General features: G+C 48.3%; 1 protein-coding gene and 1 pseudogene across 2 annotated transcripts in view; both read left to right on the forward strand.

Annotated features, from left to right (window-relative positions):
• The window catches only part of LOC124718643 (disintegrin and metalloproteinase domain-containing protein 10), a 543247-nt gene that overhangs the window by 368822 nt on the left and 153591 nt on the right, over nt 1-20834 (forward strand). The gene's annotated exons all lie outside the window — the stretch shown is intronic.
• Nucleotides 4266-4383, forward strand: LOC124719236 (annotated as a pseudogene).

The following is a 20834-nucleotide window of genomic DNA, read 5'->3' on the forward strand; positions in this document are numbered from 1 at the left end:
CATAATCTTTCAAAGGCAGAAGGCCGCAATGTTTTGCTTAAAGGGTAATTTTAAGAATGAGGTTCCAAGCCGCAATGTTTAAGCTTCAAATGTAAGGACGGCCCACCATTTTTCCAAAAAATTAAAAAAAAAAATGGTTCTGAGCACTATGGGACTCAACTGCTGAGGTCATTAGTCCCCTAGAACTTAGAACTAGTTAAACCTAACTAACCTAAGGACATCACAAACATCCATGCCCGAGGCAGGATTCGAACCTGCGACCGTAGCGGTCTTGCGGTTCCAGACTGCAGCGCCTTTAACCGCACGGCCACTTCGGCCGGCCAAATTTTAAAAAAAGTAACCATAAGCCTTAAGTTTTATGTAGCTGAAACCTGACTAAAAGAAAAGACAATGCAATGGCAATAACCTTTCAGCAAATATCCACTTGCCGGAATTCAGACTTACTTACATAAAACACAGTAATACCGAGAATTTTTTCATCATTGGCTATGATAGATTATAAACAGACAATTAAACACCGGTGAGAAAGACGGTAAAGACAACAGCACTCATAAGCCTCCACGGGGTCGGTCTGCCCTCGTTCACTTAGGTGAGACATGTGGTCACCCAACTACAAATGATACGTCGGAACCCAACCAGGGGACAGGCACGGACCGACCGACAAAACGACTTGCTTGCCACCAATCGGTACATGAGAATTCAAACACAAAATGTTACGCACGTGATCATCCACTATCAAATATGTACATGCATTAAGCTGTCAAAACTACACACCGTGTTGGACAGCGACAACAGGTGAGGAAAGGACGCTGCCTGAAATTACGTTAGTGGCCAGGGCAGGTAACCGGAACACTAACGGCCACAAGGCAGAAAATTCCACTGGTGCACTTGAATTGCAGTCAACCAATGTTGTTAATTGCACCGCATGGCGGCTCAATTTCGGCAATACAAACAGTTGGTGTTGCTCACAGGAAAACCTCAAACAGCGAACCACAGAGACGAACCACCGCAACATGAATGTATCTGGCTTGGGTACTTAAAACACCACTCAACTTTGACGTCCTGGGTTGGTCAGCCGCGAAGCTCGTAGCGATGGGACAGCTCCACACACGCTCCGACACTGCGCAGGGACCGCCAGCGTACCCAGCCGACTGCACCGCACGGAGATATCGTCACTGGTCCGCAGCAACCGACCGACTGCCGTCAGATTGCCGACAACATCTATGTCAGCTACACACACAACCTGACAAACACTTGCACAAAGACAAGAACGATGCATAACTAAGCACGGACGAAGACAATCGGGAGTCGATGCGCGCGCTCACACACACACACACACAGCCGACTCATGAACGATCGGCGAGCCAAAACGCGTCGTCCAGTAGGACGACCGACCGACGATCCACCAAGACCGTGGCCCGGCTCAAGTGATGCGTGGCAGCAGTAGTTGGGCGAACCATGTCGGCGCAGACCTCACTGCTACTCCTACCCGACTGCACCAGTGCCGCATTGCAACTCCCCGACTGGCAGGTCCGGACTGCGCTCCAGACGCGTTCCAACTGACTGAGAGCCAGAACTCACGACCCGAACTGCCTCCGAACTCCTTACGACAGACAACGACCGGGAAGTAAAAGCAGTCGAGCAAAGATACTACGAGAGGGGATATGTCGATACACCCTGCTGACGCCGCTCACGGTCAGGCAAAGCAGCCACACAGTGACAGTAGTAATTTAAATTAACGTAGTGAGACGGAAGTCCACTGAAAACAGGGTATAAAGTACATGATGGCGGGAACATGAGCCACGCATGGCTCAGATGCTTTTATAATACACGTTCCCATTCTGGTACCATTTTCTGGTCCACCATCAGTCTAATAGCATTCAAACTGTGGCAGGCTGCTCTCAACATTCATAGGAACACATTATGCCTCTCGTTTTATAGTTTGGAGTACATCTGAGGAAATAGAAAGACCCTTATTATACCTTATTACTATTTTTTTTATTAAAAATACAGAATGACAAACGTAGATCATTTCTGCGATGTATTAGGCATAATAGGAAGATACTGTCCCATTCTTCACTTGAGAGAAATTTGGTGAACATGGATAAAAACATTGTGAACTTATATGTACCTGATGTTCCGAAAGTGTAGTTCCGAGAAAATGAGAAAAGAATGTTCGCAGTGTTTTTGACTCATTGTCTGCCTCTTCCAGAACATTCCAGCAGCATAACCTTGCTGGCCAGCTGCTTCTTTATCCTCTGTAGACTTCTTCAGGAGCCCAGAATGAGATTTCCACTCTGCAGCGGAGTGTGCGCTGGTATGAAACTTCCTGGCAGATTAAAACTGTGTGGCGGAACGAGACTCGAACTCCGGACCTTTGCCTTTTGCGGGCAAGTGCTCTACCAACTGAGCTACCCAAGCACGACTGACGCCCCGTCCTCACAGCCTCACTTCTGCCAGTATCTCGTCTCCTACCTTCCAAACTTTACAGAAGCTCTCCTGCGAACCTTTCAGAACTAGCACTCCTGAAAGAAAGTATCCGGGACTCTGTATATTATGCAAATTTCCCCGACTGCTTCATAATTTCAAAGTTTCTTTTTCACGAACACATAGAAATAATTTATTTTCGATACACATAGTCATTTTTTGTTATCGTACATCATAGAAATTGGCAAAATAGAATACACGGGCAGTGCCAGGTTTGTCGCTAGTAAAAGTAATAGTAGTAGTAATAGTAATAATTGGCCTCTACTGCTATGAATACTATATTTTCTAGTGTTCTAAATCTTCTGCTTCGCCCGAAAAGAATATACATACATAGAATCACTCACAAGTACATGGCAGATTCTACTGCAAGATGGTAGCGAGTACATTCAATATATCATATGTTAGGAATTCTTTCCGTTAAGTATGAATCTTGGCAACGGCCTTGCCGCAGTGGATACACCGCTTCCCGCGAGATCACCGAAATTAAGCGCTGTCGGGCGTGGTCGGCACTTGGATGGGTGACCATCCAGGCCGCCATGCGCTGTTGCCATTTTTCGGGGTAGCACTCAGCCTCCTGATGCCAACTGAGGAGGTACTCGACCGAATAGTAACGGCTTCGGTCAAGAATACCATCATAACGACCGGGAGAGCGGTGTGCTGACCCCACGCCCCTCCTATCCGCATCCTCCACTGAGGATGACACGGCGGTCGGATGGTCCCGATAGGCCACTCGTGGCCTGAGGACGGAGTGCTAAAAACTGCTTCCTAAGATTGTTCCGGAATCGTGTAATCATCGAGTAGTGGGCCTTTCCGTCTATGTGCACGGGGTATGTTACATTTGTCAACATGTAATCGCTGCCCCAAGCGTAGATCCTCAGGAGGTCTTGCAGACTCTCGTTACAATTATCTAGGGCTGCGGCTTCTCCGTGAATGGTCCCGCTGAGTTTTGCACTAGTCAGTTTGTGTATATTGGTTCTATAACACTACCTTGCGGCACACCTGAAGTTACTTTCGCGTGTGAAGATTTCTTGCTGCAGCCGAAGCCTTCCTGCCCGCCACAGTGACTCGCAATAGGAATAGTGGAGATGGCCCTGAGCACTATGGGAGGTCATCAGTCCCCTAGAACTTAGAACTACTTAAACCTAACTAACCTAAGGACATCACACACATCCATGCCGTAGGCAGGATTCAAACCTGCGACCGTAGCGGTCGCTCTGTTCCAGACTGTAGCGCCTAGAACCGCTCGGCCACCCCGGCCGGCGGTGGGGTTTGAGAGAGAGGAATTAGAGTTTTACAAATGTTGACCCAGATACTCGTATCAGTTTTTTCCGCATCGATCGTAACTGGATTTCACTTATTGAAGATTTTTCGAATGAACCTCGCCCTGCTGTTCAGTGGGGTAGCGAACATAACTGACGCCCGGGACGACACTTCATTGCCCCCCCACCCCCTCTTTATCGGCGCCGAGGCACAACACTTCATTGGTGCATCCCCACCCGTTCAGAAAGACATATAGTAATATAATGTACACAACTGATTCTGGTGATAATATGTTTTCCCAAAATTTGGAGACCATTTTGGCCCCATCTGCAAGTGGCACCCGTGACTTAATAGACCCCACCCCCCATGCCACCGCCGTCCCCCAACGATCCCACACCCCCTCCTCGCTATGATACTGCCGGTATTTCGCTTACCTGCGATTAGTTCTGTTTGCCGTTCCACTTTAAGTCGATCCGAACGCATTCTCGTAGCTACTTTGTGGAACTAACTGCTTCCAAGGCAACGGCCTTGCCGCAGTGGATACACCGGTTCCCTTGAGATCACCGAAGTTAAGCGCTGTCGGGCGTGGTCTGCACTTGGATGGTTGATCATCCAGGCTGCCATGCGCCGTTGCCATTTTTCGGTGTGCACTCAGCCTCATGATGCCAATTGAGGAGCTACTCGACCGAATAGCAGCGGCTTCGGTCAAGAATACCATCATAACGACCGGGAGAGCAGTGTGCTGACCCCACTCCCCTCCTATCCGCATCCTCAACTGAGGATGACACGGCGGTCGGATGGTCCCAGTAGGCCACTCGTGGCCTGGAGACGGAGTGCTATGTATGAATCTTAAATGCATAGTTGCTTGCCGTCATTGGACTTACCTTGTCATCACGGCCCCCACGAGTACGATACGCTGGAGGCTGTGATATATTTCTACACTCCTGGAAATGGAAAAAAGAACACATTGACACCGGTGTGTCAGATCCACCATACTTGCTCCGGACACTGCGAGAGGGCTGTACAAGCAATGATCACACGCACGGCACAGCGGACACACCAGGAACCGCGGTGTTGGCCGTCGAATGGCGCTAGCTGCGCAGCATTTGTGCACCGCCGCCGTCAGTGTCAGCCAGTTTGCCGTGGCATACGGAGCTCCATCGCAGTCTTTAACACTGGTAGCATGCCGCGACAGCGTGGACGTGAACCGTATGTGCAGTTGACGGACTTTGAGCGAGGGCGTATAGTGGGCATGCGGGAGGCCGGGTGGACGTACCGCCGAATTGCTCAACACGTGGGGCGTGAGGTCTCCACAGTACATCGATGTTGTCGCCAGTGGTCGGCGGAAGGTGCACGTGCCCGTCGACCTGGGACCGGACCGCAGCGACGCACGGATGCACGCCAAGACCGTAGGATCCTACGCAGTGCCGTAGGGGACCGCACCGCCACTTCCCAGCAAATTAGGGACACTGTTGCTCCTGGGGTATCGGCGAGGACCATTCGCAACCGTCTCCATGAAGCTGGGCTACGGTCCCGCACACCGTTAGGCCGTCTTCCGTTCACGCCCCAACATCGTGCAGCCCGCCTCCAGTGGTGTCGCGACAGGCGTGAATGCAGGGACGAATGGAGACGTGTCGTCTTCAGCGATGAGAGTCGCTTCTGCCTTGGTGCCAATGATGGTCGTATGCGTGTTTGGCGCCGTGCAGGTGAGCGCCACAATCAGGACTGCATACGACCGAGACACACAGGGCCAACAACCGGTATGATGGTGTGGGGAGCGATCTCTTACACTGGCCGTACACCACTGGTGATCGTCGAGGGGACACTGAATAGTGCACGGTACATCCAAACCGTGATCGAACCCAACGTTCTACCATTCCTAGACCGGCAAGGGAACTTGCTGTTCCAACAGGACAATGCACGTCCGCATGTATCCCGTGACACCCAACGTGCTCTAGAAGGTGTAAGTCAACTACCCTGGCCAGCAAGATCTCCGGATCTGTCCCCCATTGAGCATGTTTGGGACTGGATGAAGCGTCGTCTCACGCGGTCTGCACGTCCAGCACGAACGCTGGTCCAACTGAGGCGCCAGGTGGAAATGGCATGGCAAGCCGTTCCACAGGACTACATCCAGCATCTCTACGATCGTCTCCATGGGAGAATAGCAGCCTGCATTGCTGCGAAAGGTGGATATACACTGTACTAGTGCCGACATTGTGCATGCTCTGTTGCCTGTGTCTATGTGCCTGTGGTTCTGTCAGTGTGATCATGTGATGTATCTGACCCCAGGAATGTGTCAATAAAGTTTCCCATTCCTGGGACAATGAATTCACGGTGTTATTATTTCAATTTCCAGGAGGGTAGATTGTTCCTAAAGTACAATTAAAAATGTAAAAAAATTAGGAAACGCTGTTCGTGGCTAACCGTCATGCAAAGATTGGTGCGATCATACCTAGCGAGTACAGTCACTCAGTCGCAAGTTGAATTTGGGGGGGGGGGGGGGATACGACTCGTTAACGTCTTGCAGAGCCAGCCTACCAAAAGGCGCTTTGCTTGTCTCCGCGGTGACATTGTGGCGTGTTGAAATGCCCACTCGTTTCTCCCCCTATATTGCAAGCCTACCCCATGCACACACAGAGACGGCGGTAAATCTCGACAAACAGCGCCTCGAGACACACACACACACTTTTAATCTTAAAGCACGCCTCCTCCCCACTCCCCTCCCCCTATCCGCAGCCACCCCTTTGTTATTTGTTTTCCGCAGATCTCGGGCGCCGCTTAACTCGCCTTGTCTGCGTTTCTTTGTCTCACTTCTGCGAGCGTCCCCGGCGCGGTTTTAGCGCGCTGGCGCGCCTTTCGTGTTTGCGGGTAAACTTCCCAGCTCCGGCGTTTCGCCCAAAGCCTGCCGTCGTCAGGAATCCCGCGTCCTCCCCTCCTCTGTGCTGTCCCGCGGCCCCGCGGCCGTGTAAAGGAGCTCTGCCAGTCTCGCCGGATGCAGGCGCGAGCTGCGATGAGGTTTCTACACCTAAGACTGCCGCCCATTAAAACTATAGCGCCACTCACGCACACTGGACTCGCATTCGGGAGGACGACGGTTCAATGCCGTCTCCGGCCATCCTGATTTAGGTTTTCCGTGATTTCCCTAAATCGTTTCAGGCAAATGCCGGGATGGTTCCTTTGAAAGGGCACGGCCAATTTCCTTCCCCATCCTTCCCTAACCCGAGCTTGCGCTCCGTCTCTAATGACCTCGTTGTCGACGGGACGCTAAACACTAACCACCACCACCACCACTCACGCCTGCAGCAGACGTCAGGCTAGGGTGAGCACGTGCTTAGATACACGATTGTTGTCCAGAAATGGAAACCACCATGAAAACCAGAAACGTTTTATTTGCAACAGTTATGTAGACCTTTCACCTACTTCTCTACATAGTCGCCGCTACAACTTTGAGTTCTGTCGTAGTGTTCTATCAACTCTGAAATATCCTCGTCGTAAAAAGCAGCCGCCTGTGCTTTCGGCCAGTTATCTGCACCGGTCTGCAGCTCGTTGTCTGTGGAAAAATATTGTCTTGAAACTTCCTGGCAGATTATAACTGTGTGCCGGACCGAGACTGGAACTCGAGACCTTTGCCTTTTGTCTTCATAGCCAGCGGTTCTGGTGAGCAGAGATGAGACTCAAGCCGAGCCATTTACGACGTTTTTGAGATTCCCGATTCTCGCGCAATTTGTCTGCTACTGATGTGCGGATTAGCCGCGACAGCAGCTAAAACACCTACTTGGCCATCGTCATTTGTTGTAGGTCGTGGTTGACGTTTCACATGAGGCTGAACACCTCCTGTTTCCGTAAATAACGTAACTATCCGGCGAACGGTCCGGACACTTGGATGATGTCCAGGATACTGCGCTGCATATATAGGACACGCCCGTTGGGCGTTTTGTTCACAATAGCCATACATCAACACGATATCGAGCTTTTCCGCAATTGGTAAACGGTCCATTTTAACACGGGTAATGCATCACGAAGCAAATACCGTCCGCACTGGCGGAATGTTACGTGATACCACGTACTTATACGTTTGTGACTATTACAGCGCCATCTGTCTCAAAGCGAAAAAAGTGGTCCAACCAAAACATTCATATTTCTTTACGTACTACAGGAATATGTAATAAAAATGGGGGTTCATATTTTAAAAAAACCGCAGTTGATATCAGTTTGAGCTATGGCAGCCCCATCTAGTGGGCCAACCATAGCGCCATCTCGTTTCCCCCTTCAAGATAGACGAGTTTCCTTCTTTGTAGTTTTTTCGTTTGTCGCTTATTTCGTGAGGTACCGGGTGTACCGGTACGAAGTGAGCGTTTTATTGTGAAAATGAAACACTAATTTTGAATTGAAAAGTAAAAACATTTTATTCAAAGTACTGACCATTGCTTTCTATACATTTTGACCACCTTTCTGGCAATTTGTGGACACCACGCCAATAGAAATGTTCGTCTTTTGAAGCAAAACAATCAGACACCCAATTTTCGACTTCTTCGTAGGAATCGAAGTGTTCCTCAACCAATGCGTGTCCCATTGATGAAAACAAATGGTAGTCGGAAGGGGCCAAGTCTAGTGAATATGGCGGGTGGGGTAGCAGCTCCCAGCCAAGTGTTTTGATTGTATCCTGAACCAGTTCTGCTGTGTAGGCAGGTGCATTGTCGTGTAAAAAAATTACTTTTCCATGTCTTCTCGCCCATTCTGGCCTTTTTTCGGTCAATGCATAGTTCAAATTGATCATTTGTTGTCTGTAGTGATTAGTATTCACAGTTTAACCGGGTTTTAGAAGCTCAAGATACACCACACCTTTCTGATCCCACCAAACACAGAGCATTGTCTTCTTGCCGAATCGATCTGGTTTTGCAGTCGATGTTGATGGTAGTCCCAGATTAATCCATGATATTTCCCGTTTAGGATTCTTAAAATAAATCAATTCTTCATCGCCAGTAACAATTCGATGCAAAATTTATTTTCTTTCGTGTCTTTGAAGCAAAATTTGACAAATCGTTTTTGGTTTTCCATATGTCTTTCATTCACTTCGTGTGGCACCCATTTTCCACACTTTTGGATCTTTCCCATAGCTCTCAAATGGTAAGAAATTGTTTGTTGTGCAACATTTAGGATTGCTGCCATTTGCTTCTGACTCATAGTATCATCTCCATCCAATACTGCTTGGAATTCGGCGTCTTCGAACTTTTTTGGTGGTCTTCCACGTTCTTCATTTCTTACCTCAAAATCATTATTTCTGAACCTTTGAAACCACCTTTTGCATGTTGCTTCTGATAGAGCACGATCACCTTATGCCTCGACAAGCATTCGATGCGACTCTGGAGCACTTTTTTCAAATTCAACAAAAAATTGCTTTCCGCAAATCATCACTTTCTGCTACAAAATTCGACATTGTTAACGCGATGAAAACATATGTTTGTTCCATGACTTGATGTATACTAAATATCTTTGACAGGTGTCATACCAACCAAACAAAAAAAAAATTAAGGCTCGTTCACTACAAATGTTCCCTATCGACACATTTGTATCTTAACGCTCATTTCATACCGGCACACCTGGTATTTTGCCCGGTCACTATCAATGAACCACCCTGTAGATAGTTTCAAAAGCCGATCGCACCGCTGGGGACTACTTGTTGTTAGACAGTAACGTCGTGTGTCTATTTGCGAGCGGCGATGTGACGGTCGTGTTTGCTCTTCTGTTGCAGGTAAGTCGCGGCGGCTGGTCGGATGTTGCGGAAGCCCGGCGCACTGTGGCAGCCGGAGTTCACACAGGGGAGGCAGGCGCCTTTGTCCCGCGCGTGGGCGAGGCCCGTCCGTGGCACGGAGTTACACTTTTCCTCCTCGCGCAGTGCTGCCTGCGTTGAGAGACTGCTTCGCAGCGCGCGCGCTCGACGCCGGCAGCGCAAATTGCATTCATTTGGCGGCGCTGCGGCACCGCTGCTGCTGCTGCTGCTGCCGCGCCGTTCGCTCGCCAGCTTCCTGTGTCTCCCAGAGCGTTCAAAGGAGAGCTGCGCGCACTTCCAGCTCGCCGCTCCTGCTGTACCTGTCTATATTCCACAGTCCACAGTGTGTGACGGAGTGGTCTTCGTGTACCATCATCACTTGTCTCCTCTCCTGTTCCAGTCTTGAGTGTCGACAGGAAAGACCGACTGGTGGCAGATACCTGTGTGAACGCGAATCTCCCCAGTTTTACCAAATGTGTGTGAAATGTTGCGGGACTTTCCTGCTAAGGTCATCAGTCTCTAAGCTTAAACACTACTTAACCTAAAGTATCCTAAGGACAAACACACACACCCATGCCCGAGGGAGGACTCGAACCTCTGCCGGGACCAGCCGCACAGTCCATGACTGCAGCGCCCCAGACCGCTCGGCCAATCCCTCGCGGCCAGTTTTACCTTCATGGTCTTTTCTCTGCATACAGGGCGACTTTTTCCACCGTGTGCAAACTGTAGCAATTGACCAGTGGGATGATACGGAACGCAAAACGTCAAGTGAACTTCTGTCCAAAAATGAATCGTTTCCATGCTAGACTTAGTTACAGAGACCGCGGTCCAATACGCGCTGTACCACGCAGCCACAGTTACAATATGCACGGTTTCCTCCTAGAGGTTGATACTGTTCCTCATACGTCATGACCTAGCACTCTTTCCTTCCACAGTAATTGGTAATGTTGTGTCTGATTCACTCCTCTTGCTGACTGACTTTGTAGCGGACGTGTTACAGCGTTGTACGCAATGGTCCCGTATTCGAATTGATAGCCTGCCAACATGTTGTTTATTTACAGAAAGGCAAATGCCAATGGCCGGCGGGCAACAAGGTTGTATCAGGAGGCCTATCCCCACCAACAAGCACCACAGCATTCAGTATCTGCAACAGTATCAGCAAGGAGGAAGTCATGAAGGACGTACCCGAAATGATCGGACACCAGACTTGGAGGAAAATTAACGTTGTGGAAAGCGCCCGCAAGTACAGGGTAAGCCAGACGACAGTGTGGAACATTCACCATGACAGCTGTTACTACCCTTATCACTTACACTGTGTGCAGGGCTTATATGCGACAGACTTTCCACATCTGGACCAGTTTTGTCACTGGTTTCTTCACCAGGCAACCACTATTCCGCGATTTTGTGTCATCCACCCCATTCACAGATGAGGCTACTTTTTCGCGGAGTAGTATCTTCAACTTTCATAACAGTCGTCTGTGGGATAGTATGCACAACCCCCATAGCATGGTGACATAGACACATCAGCATCGGTGCAGCCGGAATGTGTGGGCCGGGATAATTGGCGACCTTATTTTAGGCCGGAAGAGGAGTTGAAGTAAATGACCAAAGCACTAAAGGAGGCTGCCAGCAAATTTGGGCTAAACATAAACGAAGCGCTTCAGTCTGGAACCGCGTGACCGCTACGGTCGCAAGTTCGAATCCTGCCTCGGGCATGGACGTGTGTGATGTCCTTAGGTTAGTTAGGTTTAATTAGTTTTAAGTTCTAGGCGACTGATGACCTCAGATGTCAAGTCCCATAGTGCTCACAGCCATTTGAACCATAAACGAAGAGTACCTCGTTATGACGCGTGGTCATTGTCAGACTGCTGATCATCTACAATCATTGCAGGTTGGGGACCATTCCTACAAGAGTGTGCAAGAACTCAAATACTAGGGGCACTTTTCACTGAGGACTCGTCATGTGAAGCAGAGATCAATGCCAGAATACAAGCAGGAAACCGATCTTACCACAGCCTAGCGAAACTGCTTCAGTCCAGATATCTCTCCAGACGGTTCAAGATTCGACTGTACAAAACCCTTATCCAGCCTGTTGTTCTATATGGCTGTGAGACATGGAGTATCCGGAAACAGGACTTCCATAAGCTCATTGTCTTTGAGAGAAAAGTGCTTCGGAATATCTTCGGTCCGGTTCTGGATGCAGATACAGGGGAATGGAGGATCAGATACAACCAAGAGCTTGAGGAACTATATCAGCAGCCCAACAGAGCAGGAGCTGTCAAAGCCAAACGAATGCAGTGGGCCGGCCATGTGGCCCGGTTGGAGGATCACAGATGGCCTCGGAAGCTCCTGGATTTCACACCTACAGGAAAGAGACCGCCAGGGAGACCCAAGAAGCGTTGGAGGGATGGACTCCATGAAGATTTAAACCAAGCGTCAATAGATGTGGACGAATGGCGGATAGCAGCAATGGACAGAATACAGTGGAGGAGGAAACCTGTAGATGCGTGCGGTCCACTGGGCCTGATCACGTAGTAGTAGTAGTAGTAGTAGTTATTTTGGGACCGGTCTTCCTCCCACGTCGCCCAACAGGCCGGAACTATCGACATTTCTTGCGGGTGACTTTGCTTCTCCTGCTGGAAGAAGTCCCATCGATGATTCGAAGGGTTATGTGGCTGCTAGATGATAGTGATCTAGCTCACTTCGCCCTTAACGTCCGGATGCATCTCGATCGTGCCCTCCCTGGTCGATGGATCGGACGAGGGGGTCCAGTTGCACAGCCTGATCATTGACCGGATCTCAACCCGTGCGATTTCTGGTTATGAGGCCATCTCAAAAGTATCGCGTAATCAGAGCCCACTCCAGATGTGGAGACACTGAAGCAGCGTATTCGTGCTACCTTTGACACAGTTCGGAAGAAGCCTTGCCGATATGAACGTGTGAGACGGAACAAGCTACGGCGCGTACACACATGCGTTGAGGTACGAGGGTGAGTCAAATGAAAACCTTAAATTTGTAATAACAAATCGAAATTTCGCGCCGTTGTCCTGTAAGTTGGTAAGCGTGCTGCGAACAGCGTGCAGAATGGCCTGTAGGTGGCAGCATACTGCAGATGCACACATCCCGTCGCAGTATCAGTATAAAAATGGCCGCCGCACTTGCGACTTGCACCGGGGAAGAGCAGCGTTCTGTCATTCGGATTTTGCGTAGTGAAGGTCTGAAACCTATTGAAATACATCGACGAATGAAGGTTCAGTACGGTGATGCATGTCTGTACAGCAGCAAGTCTACGAATGGAGTAGGAAGTTCGCAAATGGTGTGACTTCAGTGGAAGATGCTCCTCGTCCAGGTCAGGCACAACGAGTTGTGACTCCACAGAACATTGCAGCAGTTGAAGGCTTAGTGAAGGAAAACCGCCGAGTGGCACTGAATGACACTGAAACATGTTTACAGATTAGTCGTGGGTCAGCACACCACATTGTGCATGATGTGCTCCAGTTTCACGAAGTGTCTGCAAGATGCGAGCCACGGCAGCTGACTCCTTAAATGAGAGAACGACGTGTTGATGCTTGTGAAGAACTTCTTCTGCGCTTTGAACGAGAAGATGATGGCTTCCTTGCACGAATCGTTAGTGCGGAAGAAACCTAGGTTCACTTCCACCAACCGGAAAAGAGTGTCTTCCTCACCCACCATATTCACCAGACCTTGCCTCAAGTTATTTCCTTATATTTGGACCACTCAGAGACGCAATGGGAGGAAAGAAGTTCCGTTGTGATGAAGAGGTACGCCACGCGGTGCATGAGTGGTTGAGCGGACTACTAAAAGAATTTTTTTATAGAGGAATTTATGCACTTTGTAAGCGCTGGAGGACTTGCATTGAGCGTGGGGCAGATTATATTGAAAAGTGATACAGCTTTATACCACTTCTGCACAATAAATAATATTTTTAAAAAAATTTAAGGTTTTCATTGGACTCACCCTCGTATATGGAAACTATTTTCAACACATACTGCAACTATGGCTGCATGGTACAGCGCACATTAGATCGCAGTCTCTGTAGCGATGTATGATTGAATAAATAGTTTCTAGCATGGAAACCGTGCATTTTCGCACATAAGTTCATCGGACCTTTTTTGTTCCGCATCGATCAGTCCCTAGAGTTTGTACACGGTAGAAAAAAATCACCCTGCATACATAGGAGAAAGCAATGTATTAGATGATTCTTCTAGTAACGTATGTTCTCGGAATTTTGAACCTTTCCGTGATCCGAACGTCCCTCTTTTTAGCTTCTGCCACTGGAGTTGGAGGTAAATCTCCTTGTCGCTTTCATACTTAACAAGCGTACTTTGACCTTCTTTCGATCTCCTCTGTTTGCTCTGTCAGTCCCAACTGTTACGGTTTTGTAAGCTACCTCCTTCGTGGATAGGCTACATATCGTCAGTATATTCGAATGAATCGCAGTATGGCGTCTGCTTTACAGGGGCCGGCCGTTGTGACCGAGCGCTTCTAGGCTCTTCAGTCCGGAACCGCGCTGCTGCTACGGTCGTAGCTTCGAATCCTGCCTCGGGCATGGATATGTGTGATGTCCTTAGGTTGGTTAGGTTTAAGTAGTTCTAAGTTCTAGGGGACTGATGACCTAAGATGTTGTGTCCCATAGTGCTTATAGCCATGTGAACCATTTTGCTTTTTGGGGCCTCGACCAAAATATGGAAACACCTCTATAAATGGTTGCTTGAACATAAACGAAGATGCCAGCCAGGCCTGCACCTGTATGTGAGCATGAACGCCACTTGTGCGACGTCCTCAATAGGCTGCAAGAGTCACTCGCGGTCAGGACGGTGTTCTGTGTACTTGTGAGTGCATTCGAACGTGAGCAAATTGTTGGTGCTAGTATGGCGCGTGCTTCCGCTACCAAGGTAGTCCAAGTGTTAGTTGTTTCGGGAGGCCCTGTACCATAGATTTATACAGGGTGAAAATTATTTATATCGACAAACTGTGGGAGGTTGTAGGGAACATCAAAACAAATATTTTCCCCTAATGTCATTTTTTCTATGGGGATTATTAAAACCGGTGGAGGCCGTATTACGCTCTTCAGTTGTTAGAGGGCGTATTACGCTCTTCAGTTGTAGGCAACTGCTGTCCACCAGTGTAGTAGTGCATTGTCTCTGTTTACTAATAGAGCGATACACCCGGAGTGAGTACACTGATATGTTTTTTTTTTTTATTATTTCGTTTGGCATCAAGGATACATTACTTGAATTGAACAACAATGATGTTACTGGTAACACAATATGCATATACTACAAATAAAATAGGTTACATTCATTTATGGTAATAAAAGTCTTAGATTAGATCGATAAATCAATAATATACATATGGATAAAAACACTAGGATGAGTTACATGTAAAAGAGAAAATGTGGTTTTCATAAACAGTAATATTGATAAACAGAGCTTCAAGTTGTAATAAAAACTATAGGTTAATATCTAAAGCATCCAGCCAGAAGATTGCTTCCTCAGAGACCTCATGTATGCTGTATATGGTTGGTGCGTACTACGTAGCGCACCACAATGGACGAGCTGCACAGCGGGTTTATCAACAACAATATCCTAATCACCGTATTCCGCATCATGCGACCTTTGCTGCTGTGTACCAACGTCTGCGTGAGACTGGGTCATTTAGCAGATTACCTGGACAGGGGCGCCGTCGCACAGCAAGAACGCTGCAATTTGAGAAAGTTGCTGGAAGACGTCCCGCTCCCTACAAGACAACACATGTGGTTCCAACATGACGGGGCGCCGGCACATTTCAGTCGTCGTGTGCGTCGATTCCTGGACCGACGGTTCCCAGAAACGTGGATTGGCAGGTGTGGTCTTGTACCGTGGCCTGCTCGATCCCCAGATATGTCCCCTCTGGACTTTTATGTGTGGGGAGAGATGCGCAACCTTGTTTACGCAACTCCTGTTGCATCAGAAGAGGATCTGGTTGCCCGCATAGTAGCAGCAGCAGGAACAATTCAGGATACTCCAGGAGTTTTTCCCGTGTCAGACAGAACATGATCCGACGGTGTAACCTTTGTTTACGTGTCAATGGAGGCATTTTTGAAAATCTACTGTAACTGAAATTGGGTTGTGTTATGTGTTTTCTCTTGGTCATAAAAAAATGGAAAAATCTTTGTTGGTTTAATTAATTTGCCGCCAGAGAAATCTTCCTCTACCGGTTTAAATACTCCTCATAGGAGAAAATAACATTAGGGAAAAATATTTGTTTTGATGTCCCCTACAACCTCCCAGTTTGTCGGTTTAAATACTTTTCACCTTGTATAGCAAAAAAGTGTGTTGATCATCTGACAGACGTATACTCAAGAGTATTGTGATGAAAAATAATAGGGCGACAGCTGCAAAAGTCACCGCAGAACTGAATGTCGCACTCACGAATCCTGAGCAAAACAACAGGAAGGGGACTCTGTAGGCAGGGAATAGGAGGGCGAACTGGACGCCCAGAACCACACATCAGCGATGCAAATTTCCTTAACAGGAAAACCTGGCGGCGGAGCCCTAAAAGCTACACTATGGAGTCATTTGGTCTTGTTTCTGGCCGAGAATACGTCCCGAGAGTGAACCATGGCGCTGGTTCGTTGATGATTTGGGTAGGCAAATTGTAGCATTCCATGGTTACTCTGCAAGGTAACATTGGTGGAAAGGATTATGTGAGCATTTTGGGTGTTCAGGTCCATCCCCCGGCACAACTTGAAAACATCCCCCTAAAAAAATTTTTATAAATGACAGTGCTGGAAAACCTCTACGTATTTGATTTTCAAACAGCTGAGCAAAACTGAACGTACTCAGACATTCACTAAACTGACACACAGTATTTTTAGCGCAACGCAATCTGACTTTCAACAATCCCTACAAAAGAATGGCCCTGACTAACAATAACCTATACCTTTCATGAATCACTTACCTCACAAAAATCTTCGTTATTCGAACTACTGCAATACAACGAGCGCCAATACTGCCAGCTAAATAAAAGATTCAAACTACTGAACGCACTTACTACTGATAGGCGTAGTTAGCAAATGAAAGATTTTGTTAGAGAACAAACAATGAATTTACCTTAATAGTGTTCTAACGTCATAATATGTATATCAGTTCATGACATCCAGTCTTATAAATTTACTCTTTCTGATGACACACGTCCAGATCATCCGCTCTCAAAACTCTGCCATCTCTCTCCCCACATCCACCACTGCTGGCGGCTCACCTCCAACTGCGCAACGCTACGCGCTGTTCACATCCAACTGCCCAACACTACAATAGCGAATATATCAACAATGGTTCAAATGGCTCTGAGCACTATGGGACTTAACATCTGTGGTCATCAGTCCCCTGGAACTTAGAACTACTTAAACCTAACTAACCTAAGGACATTACACACATCCATGCCCGAGGCAGGATTCGAACCTGCGATCGTAGCAGTCGCGCGGCTCCGGACTGAGCGCCAAGAACCGCTAGACCACCCGGCCGGCATTTCAACAATGCCAACCATCTACAGACTGTGAGTGTCCTGCAATCGTTTGATCATACAATAAATAATACCGCAACAAAAGTTTCGGATATCATATAGTTTACTGCATTGACTTATGCTACACCTCCAACTGCGCAACGCTACGCGCTGTTCACATCCAACTGCCCAACACTACAATAGCGAATATTTCAACAATGCCAACCAGCTACAGACTGCACACAGCACAGTCAGTGATTTTCATACAGAGCGCTACGTGGCTTTACCAACATAATAAACCTAAACAGCTTACTTACAAACTTTTGTCTCCGAATGGTGGTTCTGTGTTCGAAGGCGACAAGCCTCTGTTCACTCAGCTCGCTTAGTTCACGATTGGTTTTCTGAGCACGAGGATGAATTGTTCACCAGATCTGAATACTACTGAGCCTCTTCGGTCTACCTGAGACAGAAGGGTACGTGATCACCATCAGCCTCTATTATCGTTGCCAGAAAGGTCCGACAACCAATGGTGTACCTACACCCTGCTAGGGATGCTATCGTTTCCGTATTTCTGTCCACCCCGGTTAGCCTTATGTCGTCGTTGCACTTTGAATCGCTCGATACGCGTATACCCAGATATGTAATGGATGTAACTGCTTCCTGTAAGTGTTCTGCAATCGTTTGATGATACAGTAAATACACTACTGCCCATTAAAATTGCTACACCAAGAAGAAATGCAGATGATAAACGGGTATTCATTGGACAAATATATTATACTACAACTGACATATGATTACATTTTCAAGCAATTTGGGTGCATAGATACTCAGAAATCAGTACCCAGAACAACCACCTCTGGCCGTAATAACGGCCTTGATACACCTGGGCATTGAGTCAAACATAGCTCGGATAGCGTGTACAGGTACAGCTGCCCATGCAGCTTCAACACGATACCACAGTTCATCAAGAGAAGTGACTGGCGTATTGTGACGAGCCAGTTGCTCGGCCACCATTGACCAGACGTTTACAATTGGTGAGAGATCTGGAGAAAGTGCTGGCCAGGGCAGCAGTCGAACATTTGCTGTATCCAGAAAGGCCCGTACAGGACCTGCAACATGCGGTCGTGCATTATCCTGCTGAAATGTAGGGTTTCGCAGGGATCGAATTAAGGGTAGAGCCACGGGTCGTAACACATCTGAAATGTAACGTTCACTGTTCAAAGTGCCGTCAGTGCGAACAAGAGGTGACCGAGACGTGTAACCAATGGCACCCCGTACCATCACGCCGGGTGATGGCGATGACGAATACACGCTTCCAATGTGCGTTCACCGCGATGTCGCCAAAGACGGATGCGACCATCATGATGCTGTAAACAGAACCTGGATTCATCCGAAAATATGACGTTTTGCCATTCGTGCACCAAGGTTCGTCGTTGAGTAGAGCATCGCAGGCGCTCGTGTCTGTGATGCAGCGTCAAGGGTAACCGCAGCCATGGTCTCCGAGCTGATAGTCCATGCTGCTGCAAACGTCGTCGAACTGTTCGTGCAGATGGTTGTTGTCTTGCAAACGTCCCCATCTGTTGACTCAAGGATCGAGACGTGGCTGCACGATCCGTTACAGCCATGCGGATAAGATGCCTGTCATCTCGACTGCTAGTGATACGAGGCCGCTGGGATCCAGCACGGCGTTCCGTATTCCACACCTGAACCCACCGATTCCATATTCTGCTAACAGTCATTGGATCTCGACCAACGCGAGCAGCATTGTCGCCATACGAAAAACCGTAATCGCGATAGGCTAGAATCTGACCTTTATCAGAGTGGGAAACGTGGTGGTACGCGTTTCTCCTCCTTCACGAGGCATCACAACAACGTTTCACCAGGCGACGCCGGTCAACTGCTGTTTGTGTATCAGAAATCGGTTGGAAACTTTCCTCATGTCAGCACGTTGTAGGTGTCGCCACCGGCGCCATCCTTGTGTGAATGCTCTGAAAAGCTAATCATTTGCATATCACAGCATCTTCTTTGTGTCGGTAAAATTTCGCGTCTGTAGCACGTCATCTTCGTGGTGTAGCAATTTTAATGGCCAGTAGTGTACATACCACAACAAAAGTTTGGGACATCATATAGTTTACTGCAATGACTTCTTATACTACACCCATTGAGTGTTCACCTCCTATGATAAGTCGCATAGTGCTTAGAACCGTTTGAACCATATTAGCATACATATTCAAGTATGTAAATCGGCAGAAGACGGCGCTGAGGTCGGCAATGCTTGTGTAAGACAACAATTGTCTGCCGTAGTTGTTAGGACGATTTCTGCTGCTAAAGTGGCAGGTTTTCAAGATTTAACTGAGTTTGAACGTGGTGTTATAGTCGGCGCACGAGCGATGGGGCTCAAAGCGTCTCCGAGGCAAGGTAGCGATGAATTGGGGATTTTCTCGTACGACCATTTCCCGAGTGTACCGCGACTATCAGGAATCCGGGAAAACATCAAATCTCCGACATCGCTGCGACCGAAAAAAGATCCTGCAAGAAAGGCACCAACGACAACTGAAGAGAAGTGTTCAACGTGACGGGAGTGCAACCCTTCCGCAAATTGCTGCAGATTTCAGTGCTGGGCCATCAACAAGTGTCAGTGTGCGAACCATTCAACGAAACATCATCGATATGGGCTTTCGGAGCCGAAGGCCGACACGTGTACCCTTGATGACTGCATGACACAAAGCTTTAGGTCTCGACTGGCTCCGTCAATGCCGACAATGGACTGTTGATGGCTAGAAACATGTTGCCTTGTCGGACGAGTCTCGCTTCAAATTGTATCGATCAGATGGACATTTACGGGTATGGAGACAACCTCATGAATCCATGGATCCTGCATGTCGGCACGGGACTGTTCAAGCTGGTGGAGGCTCTGTAATGGTGTGGGGCGTGTGCAATTGGAGTGATATGGGATCCCTGATACGCCTAGGTACGATTCCGACAGGTACGTAAGCATCCTGTCTGATCACCTGCATCCATTCATGTCCACTGTGCATTCCGACGGACTTGGGCAATTCCAGCAGGACAATGCGACACCCCACACGTCCAGAATTGCTGCACAGTCGCTCTGCTGAGTTTAAACACTTCCGCTGCCCACCAAACTCCCCAGACACGAACATAATTTAGCATATCTGGGATGCCTTGCAACGTGATGTTCAGAAAAGGTCTCCACTCCTCGTACTCTTACGGACTTATGGACAGCCCTGCAGGATTCATGGTGTCAGTTCACTGGAGTCCATGCCACGTCGTGTTGTGGCACTTCTGCGTGCTGGGGGAGCCCTCCACGGTACTAGGTAGGTGTAACAGTTCCTTTGGCTCTTCAGTGTACATATTCTAGGACATTTGTCGCCATCTGTCCTGCGCGTGATGCGTAATGGAACGTCTGTTTCATGCTGTTACGATCTCAGTAGGCACGATGTAAGGCGCTACGTCTCAGAGGGAACTGAAAAACTTCGTATTGTGCCGCGTCTGACCTCCGTCAGTGCTTTTCTGACCAGTTTCGACCGGCGGTTAATGATGCGCCGCATCACACACGGCAACAGTTCTGCGAAGTCGCCATCCCGTGCGCGTGTTAATGCTGCCGCCGCTGTAATGTTTTATTGCGCGCTCCGTGTCCGACGCGAGAAATGGCCGACTCACCAGTTGGATTCTCGGCTAAGCGCTTTCATCCGTTTCCCTCACAAATGAGTAAACCGTTCCTCGGTAAACGGCCCGCGTCATTCTTTTAGCACCGCTCTTATCTGTTTGCCGTTTCGCGTTTCGTGAATCACAC

This window comes from Schistocerca piceifrons, chromosome 10, assembly GCF_021461385.2.
Source record: "Schistocerca piceifrons isolate TAMUIC-IGC-003096 chromosome 10, iqSchPice1.1, whole genome shotgun sequence".
In the NCBI taxonomy this organism is placed as follows: domain Eukaryota; kingdom Metazoa; phylum Arthropoda; class Insecta; order Orthoptera; family Acrididae; genus Schistocerca; species Schistocerca piceifrons.